The 8,440-nt window shown below is 28.2% G+C and overlaps 1 long non-coding RNA gene across 1 annotated transcript; it reads right to left on the bottom strand.

Moving 5' to 3' along the window:
- Positions 1-694: 694 nt before the first annotated feature.
- On the bottom strand, positions 695-2,126 carry LOC112293946 (uncharacterized). Its single transcript, XR_002973172.3, has 2 exons — positions 1,576-2,126; positions 695-995 (listed from the first exon to the last, which is right to left on the bottom strand). It is a non-coding gene; the product is annotated as an uncharacterized LOC112293946 (long non-coding RNA).
- Positions 2,127-8,440: the final 6,314 nt, after the last annotated feature.

Raw genomic sequence — 8,440 nt, 5'->3', positions numbered from 1 at the left:
TTCGCCCTTATCAGACATCTGGGTGACCTTACCAAGAGCTATGACCTTTGGTATTAAAGTAGTGTTGTGAACTGGTGAGGCAGCCGCAGGGAATGAAACAACAAGAGCATAGATCTTTTCGTGATGATCAGCGAGTAAACCCTACTGGCATCACCTCAAACTTGAGCTCAATATTTTATCGTCTCAACACTGATTCTGTTTTCTTGCACGAGCGAGCGTGTGCACGTAAAAAGAAAATCTATATGAAGAATTATTTCAGTTATCCCATGCCTGCACACTATATTACTTAATTTCCAAGGGCGCTAAGTCTCTGCTTTTTGCTAGAAATCAATCTACTGTGCCGTAGGAAACTGTATTCTTTTAACTGCTGGAAGTTGAAAATTGGGCATGAATATCATAGCTGAATACATTCAGGCACCTGCACCTCTGAGACATAGTTCATCGCACAAGTCATATAATTGAGTACGTTCGCGATTACATTTCGGGGGCTGATGGTAGATTACAATGTTAATGTACCATAAAATCACAGCTTCGATTTTGGGTCCTGAGACTGCTGAAAATTAGTCAAACTGAGATGAGGCAAGCCTCGTTGTCCACTTAAGACAAACAGTGACGACTAGGCAAGCCGTTTAGATGGTCACATTCGGTGGGATGTTGTGAGAAACAACCAATAAAACAAAAGGGCAGCCAAGAGTACATGGAAACGATGTGCTACATTAATGCCGCGCAGAAACCAGATGTAAAACTGTTTATTTTACTCTGCATTCTGTTTGTCTCAAGGTGATACTAGGGATAACAATTTTTGAGACTAGCATCAAATTGACTTCCCTAATTCTCTTCTGCACCTGTATGTCGTTTCTCTCTCGTGAGGATACGTGATTTTCTGAGTTGCGAATAGCTCCAAGCTATCAATGCCCCTCAGTTGGATCCATCGAACTCGCATCTATTGTGTTGTCGAGTGAAGTTAAAGAAGCTGGGGTGCTCTGAAACATAGTCTTCAAGAAACAAGTGTCAATTCTAGCAAGTAAGAACATCCAATCTGCCGCAGCAACTTTTTTCTGGTTGTCAAGTCTTATTTGAACCCATAAAACACCACATTCGCCAAAAATATACTAGAGTTATATCACGTGATTTCCGATGGAATGCATTTCACTTATCCCAAAATTGTGAAGAGAAACGAGATACATTGTACAGCAACACGTTGGAAAACTTGAACTTATCAGCTGGGGTTAATTTGCAGGGGTCAGTGCCGATCAATAGTTCAACTTCAGTTCATCGATGCTGCACCACATGTACAACCTGTACGTTTACGACCTTTGAGCCGATCATCAAGACTACTCAAATATGAATGAACTCGTGGTTCATCACCGAGATAAGAAGTACATCTTTTTCACAACCTCTCCAACTGTGAGGTAGATGTAATAGAGGGGATAAGCGGTAGCATCAGTTAGACAGCAAATGGAAACAAGCCATCATAAGGTACTTGGTTGATGTCCCGTTCAACAACTCAAGCTTGTATTTGCCTGTCACACCCTTAAGAAAAAACTTACCGGAAACTAACTGTACCCGCCTCACCTTGATCGAAGTTGTTCACTGAACGCCATCCACATATGTATGCAACTGCAATGGACATACTGAATCTAGTCGAGCAATGTGGGTGGCCCCAATCAAAACAACTTCCAAAACTTGTGGGTTCAGTATTGCAGCGACGAGTCACTTGTTGCAAAACAACATCGTGCATCAACCAACTAATACTTTCCACTACACCACTAGACTAGTCAGTCTGTCCACACAAGTTGCATGCATATTTACACAAGCGTGCGCACGCTCGATTTCTAGTTACAGATAACCCCGACCAGTCGCTGAAAGATCTTCATTCCTAGATGAGGGTCCATGAATTGATCAGACAGAATCGGTGAACCTCATGCCTAACAGCTACTTATATTCTGAAACAAATTACTGCCAAGCAAATGCGAAGCAACTTCCCCGAAGTTTTGAGGGAAGCTGGGGGCAGAACGCAAGGTGCTTAGGCCTCTCCAGATGAACCCAATGTTCACGTACAGCTCACATCTTTACATACCCGAAACCGCAAATATAGAAACGCAATCTCGATGTGCAAGCAAAGTGCTCACCCAAGGAATGAACATTCGTCGCTCTTGGTTTTAGCTTCGAATGGATCAGGGCAAATATAAAGCCACTGTTGCTTCGCATGCTCTTCCTCTTGAAGAATATGACGTGGAGGGCCACAAACTTCGCAACCGTGAGGCATGGCGGCCTGTGTAGAAGTCAAATTTGGCGCTGGAGACCACTGCCTACTCACTAGAGGTTCTGAGCTGTTTCTCAGCAGCAGCATGTGCCATGAATCCACTAAATTACTTTGACCCCCTGTGGACTTTGAGGGGCCACTCTCCAAGTATGTCTGCTTGGAGCTATCTCCATCTAGTTCACCGTCTGATTGCAGAGCATTGAATGCAACAGTAAAGTTCATTTCAGTTTCAACGGCCATGACTCGGACAAGCAGTGCCGTTATTTTATTATTCGCTTCTTGATACAAAAGTGGGAGATTCCATTTTGAAAACCGAAGTAACTGTCATCCCCGACTGGATAGGGTGAGCTGGATTTACATTCCCTGAACTGGCAAAGAGGACAATCAAACTTCAGCCAATCAAGGAGAGTGAGGTGAGGGAGGATGCTACTCTCAAATGGCTTCTGTTTCCACATGACTTTCATGCCAAGTCCCTTACCAAACACAGCTTTCACCTACTCAAGAAAGTTGGTCACTATTTTTAATTTGATCTTTAAGGTGACTTTGTGGCCGAAGGTTAAAATTCAGACCTAAAACAACGGCCAATCTTCAATTATTTATTATCACATTGTAATTTTGTTTGTTTGTAGGGTATTCTTAGATATCTCATCATATGCTTGAAAGACTAGCAAGTGTATGTAAATTGACAATTTTGAGTTTATCTGTAACAAATGCTTCGTGCTTTCATTTTGGCTTTATTGACGACTTCTCTAAAATTAGATCTTGTTACAAATTTCAACAAGAAAACAAGTATTTTCATTAACTTACTATTTAGCTAGCAGCAAATATATTTTTTTATTGTAAGATTTATTTTTCATACATATTAGTTATTAGTCAATAGTAATGAGTTTGAATATATAAATGGCTAGATTGTTGCTAATTAGTTTATCATTCTTTCTATTACAGGTTTGAATGTTCAAGTAATTCAAAAAGCATTATTTTTTAAAGAATGTGTTTAACAAGGGAAGTATTAAATTTTTATTTTATTTTATTTTTATTTTTTATGTCTTCTTGTTTTTGATAATATGTTTGATTAAAATACTTACACATAGAGTATAGATAAGAAAGAAATTTATAAATTGTACCTCAATTTACATTGATGCTTCTTATTTTATTTCCTAAAAAACTTCTATTAATTGGAATTACTTCCTTCTTCACCTCTCAAGACGTTTTTGGTCTTTTTCCTCCAAATAGATATTATCTTTAATTTTTATAGTATGTACTAGCATACTAGTATCTTTAAGTTTTTACTAATTTAACATATAAATAGAGAAAAGATGTTATATCTTGTATAAAGTTAAAACTATTTTTTTATTCTATTCAATCTCAGATTATATATATATATATATATATATATATATATATAGTTTTAAATGTTTGATTGGCAACTCACTAATGTAAGATTATCGACCTTTATTAATTTTATGTTTTAGAATTAAAAAATTATAAAAAATATAAAAACATGTATCAAACTAATATAAATAATTTAAATTAAATTAATAATATTTTTTAAATATTTAAAATATAATACAAATAAAAAAAATAATATCACAAATTATCTAGGATAGATTTTAAAAATATCATATTATTAAATATGTTCAATTATTTATATTATCAAATTTAAAAAAAATAATTAAAAAAAACGTCTTTAAAAAAATTTCAAATCTTTTTTAAAAAAAATTAATCATATAATTTTTAGTAAAAAATCTAAATAAAGATAAAAATATTATATTTATATTAAAATTCTTTAGTATAATTCATGTATTAAGAAAATAATAATTTGAATTAAACTTTTTAAATAGATTTATTAGTATAAAAATACATTAAAAGATTTTAAATAAAATATATCTATGTTTGTATTAGTTGTTAAAAAAGTAATATTCATTAAGATAAAAGTTTTATCATATTTTACTATTAAAATTTTAAATAATAAAATAAAACTTTGTGAGTAATCTTTTTATTATGTAGTTGTTATTTTACATGATATCTATTTTAATCATATTTTAATGGTAATTAATCTGAAAATTTATTTTTAACATATACACATAACAAATAACGGATATGTATTTTTTTCATCTTTTTACATGAGAATATATATATATATCTATATATCTATATATGAAATAACCAATTATTATTTATATATTTTTTTAATTTTTATTTTTATTTAGTTTTAGTATATATTGCTTATAATTTAATCATAAGCATAAAATATATTTTTTTTATAAATAATTAATATTTATTAAGTATTATCTAGTTATTTTTTATTATATAAAGACTTTAAACTTAAAAATAATTAGATATAAAAAATATACTATATTAGATAGTAAAATCATATTTATAATTATTTTTTGAAAAAAATAACACAAAACTATACATAAATAAAGAAATAAATGAAAAAATTTATTAAGCTTTGAGTCAATAATTTCAAGCATATTTATCTAAAATGAATGAAATTAAAAACTAATGATTTTATATCTATTAATAGATTTTATTGATCATACTTATATTTCATATTTAATAAGTTTAAATATAACTTAAAATTTCTTAATTTTTATCAATTTAATTTATTTTATTAGTGTATTTTCTTTTATATCTATTTTATTAAATGACCTTAGTATTATCAATGGCATTCTAAATGCAATGATATTTGACATCTATATATTTTATTTGAAAATAATGTAAGTGATTCTTTGCTACATATATAATAATTTTATTTTTATAATTTACTAAAGTTTTATCTTATACTAAATCAAATTCATTTTCAATCATATTATTTCTTTTACTGCTTCAAAAAAAGTCAATTGGTTTATTTTAATTATTAAAAGAATTATAATAGTTTATAGAATAGATTTATAATGTAAAAATATTCTATCTATCATGAAGACAAATTCAATAATAAACCTTTTCTTGTCCAAATCTTTAGTTAAATTAATATCAATAAATATAATAATAATAATAATAATAATAATTATTATTATTTAATAATTTTTACCAAATACAATGTAAAAATTCATAATGCTTTTCAAATAGCTATGATAGATGTAAATCTTAAAGAACTAAAAAATTGATAAAAATTATCACTCAAAAAGATTACAAAATCACTCTAAGATGATATAATATTAAATTAGAATGGCTATTACCAAAGATAAGAAGACTAAAAAGTCTTAAAATAAGACTAAAGATTATAAAGGCATTGATAAGTATTAAAAAGATTTTATTCTTTCTTCTTTATATACTAACTAACTAAAAGCTACATAGACCAAATCTATGTCTATGAAGCTTCTAAGAAGCTTTGTCACAAGATAATATTAAATCTATCTATATTTATCTTTATAAAATACTTATTTAGATAAATATATATGTTTGTAATATTACTCCCCCTTCTTGGGATGAGTTCCACAAAGAGTGGTCATTATATATTAAAGAAGTCCAAGATGCAATAAATTATATTTGCTACATACTTTGATCTTTATTTCTTTTGAAGGTGGTTGATAGGTCCTTTCAAACATTGATAGTATTTTATACTAAAGCAAGAAGACGACCTTATAATTTCATCATTGTTGAGGCCTTCGAAACTCTTTTCAAACAAAATATTTGTAACATTATCAAGAGTTATTCTTTATTTCTATTATGTTATTTTAAAGACTATGATAATTACAATATTTCATCCAATAAGTCAGCAAATGATAGCTCTTGAGTTGAATGTATTGGTTGTTGGTATTTCATCTTTTTAGTACCATAAATATACAAAAACTATAAACAAAAATAGAAGGTAGAATTATATCTTCTCTAGATCCTATATATATATATATATATATATATATATAAGATTTACTATTCTTCATCTTAATTTTGATAGATTTCATCAATAAAAAGCATCAACTTTCTTTGTTACATTTACAAGATTCTTTGTTTGCTTCTATGTATGTTGACTAATATCATATCTTTAGTAATATTATGGACATACATATTTATTCTAATATTTACTTATATAATTAAGTAAAAATAGTTAAAAATAATTTATTTCAAAATATTTTATAGAAAAACTTCTTAGAAGCTTCATAGATATTATTTTGACTTAATATGTATTTGCAATTGATTGATAGGATAAAAACTTAGTCAACAAGTTAAGCACATGTTGGTACCTTGCAAAATAAGTTAATTATGTAACATACATATAAAAATCTTGCCTTGCAAGTTAAGATACGTATCTTGCAAAGTCAATATGTTTTGGAGGTCCTATAAGATATTGCCACATTGTCATATTACATGACACCTTACTTGAAAATACATCAAGCACCTGGCTTTTGAAGATAGAAGGAAAATTACAACAATAAGATTCTAATTCTAATAAAATCTTAAATAATTTCAATTAAACCTTAATAATGTCAATTAACCTTTAATTAAATCCAAAGAATCCTTAAAGAAATCATGAAAGAAGCATCAAAAATCCCTAAAGAAATTCAAAAGAAGTATTAGAATAAAATCCTAAATATATCTTAAATAAATTCTAAAAAAATCTTAATTTAATCCTAGTTAAAGTTTTAATTATTTTTAATTAAATCCTAAGTCAAATACTAATTATATATTAGATAATCCTAAATTCTAAATAAATTCTATATCTTAATCAATTCCTAAACCTTAAACCAAATCCTAAATCCTAAATCAAATCCTAAATCCTAAATCAAATCTTAAATCCTAAATTAAATCCTAAATCTTAAGTAAATCCTAGTCAAATTAACCTAATCCTAAGATAATTTAAAACCTCAATATCTATCAATTATACCATTGATCTCGCTTAAGATTTTATACACCTCTCAACAACTAAGTCAGCAACAAGTACAGAAAAGTTGAAGATGATCGAACTTACCAAATAAAAAATTAATTCTAAATTTTTCTTGAGTATTGGCTCGCCTCCTACTCCAATTTGAATGTTAAACTTCCATTGCAAATATCTCCTTCTTAAACTTTTGAATTGCTTCGAAAATTAATCTAAATTATTGAAAATTAAGTCTAGTTTCTATACACAAGAAATTCACTCAAATCCAATTGACAAATTGCATAGATATTAAAAATTTTCACTAACTTTCAAACTCTAATTTTTGAGACTTCAACCTATAAAAACCTTTACATACTTTGATTAAATTATTCAATTGACTTCAAAATTTACACATAGACTAATAATTAAAATACCAAGATATTATCAAAAATTCACCTATATACACACCACAAAACTCAAGAGACCCTAAATTTTATAAACATAACTTTATTTTTTAAAATCTAATTCAATTGAAAATATTGCTAATTTTAAAAATCTTTGAAAATTTGAATATTAACTTAATTGTCATAAAACCAATGCTTTAAAATCTCTTTACAAGTCTGCTCTAAAATTCTATATTCCAATCTACCAAAGAACTTTTGAATCACCACAGATGCATGATTTTGTGCCTCATGGTTTGATTTTGATCTTGGTTGACAATTGGTCCTCTTTGGGTATCAATATTTGATAATTTGAGATAATTTTTGCTTCAACCTATTAGAAGCTTCTTTCTAAACATATTTATATAAATTATTTATCTTATTTATTTCGATTTCAAGTATTTATGCTCCTACAAAGCAAATAAAAGTCCATTTTCTAAAAGACAACATTAAGTCAAAACCTTTTATTATCTTCTTATTATTTTTTTTCTATTACATCTTTTTACTAGGCTCTTCTACAACAACATCTGTATTTTTATTTTTCATCATATGGTTGTATTACTATACAACATCCACTCCCTCTAAACCTAAGCATCTTCTAGTATGTACCAAATAACTTAAATCTTGTTTGATTTATATTATATTTTCTATGCCTTTATCTAAATCTTTTTCATCATTTTCACTATCTAAGTCAAATTTATTTTCTTGTCTTAAAAAATTTATGTCTTCAATAAGCTCTTTTATATTTATTTCTATTTGTCTTTATTTGAATATCTTTACTTGCCTCCTTACAACTAGTATTTTTAACCTTATTCCATTTAACTCTTATAATAAATAAGTTTCATTATCATATATAATTGCTACTACATATGGTTCAAAATTTTTTTTAAAAAACTTCTTTAAAGTACTATATTGATTGTCTAAGCTACTATC

Source organism: Physcomitrium patens, chromosome 16, assembly GCF_059467195.1.
Source record: "Physcomitrium patens ecotype Gransden chromosome 16, ASM5946719v1, whole genome shotgun sequence".
Classification (NCBI taxonomy): domain Eukaryota; kingdom Viridiplantae; phylum Streptophyta; class Bryopsida; order Funariales; family Funariaceae; genus Physcomitrium; species Physcomitrium patens.
The sequence above is the reverse complement of the archived record's forward strand: the minus strand, read 5'-3'. Positions and strand labels throughout refer to the sequence as shown.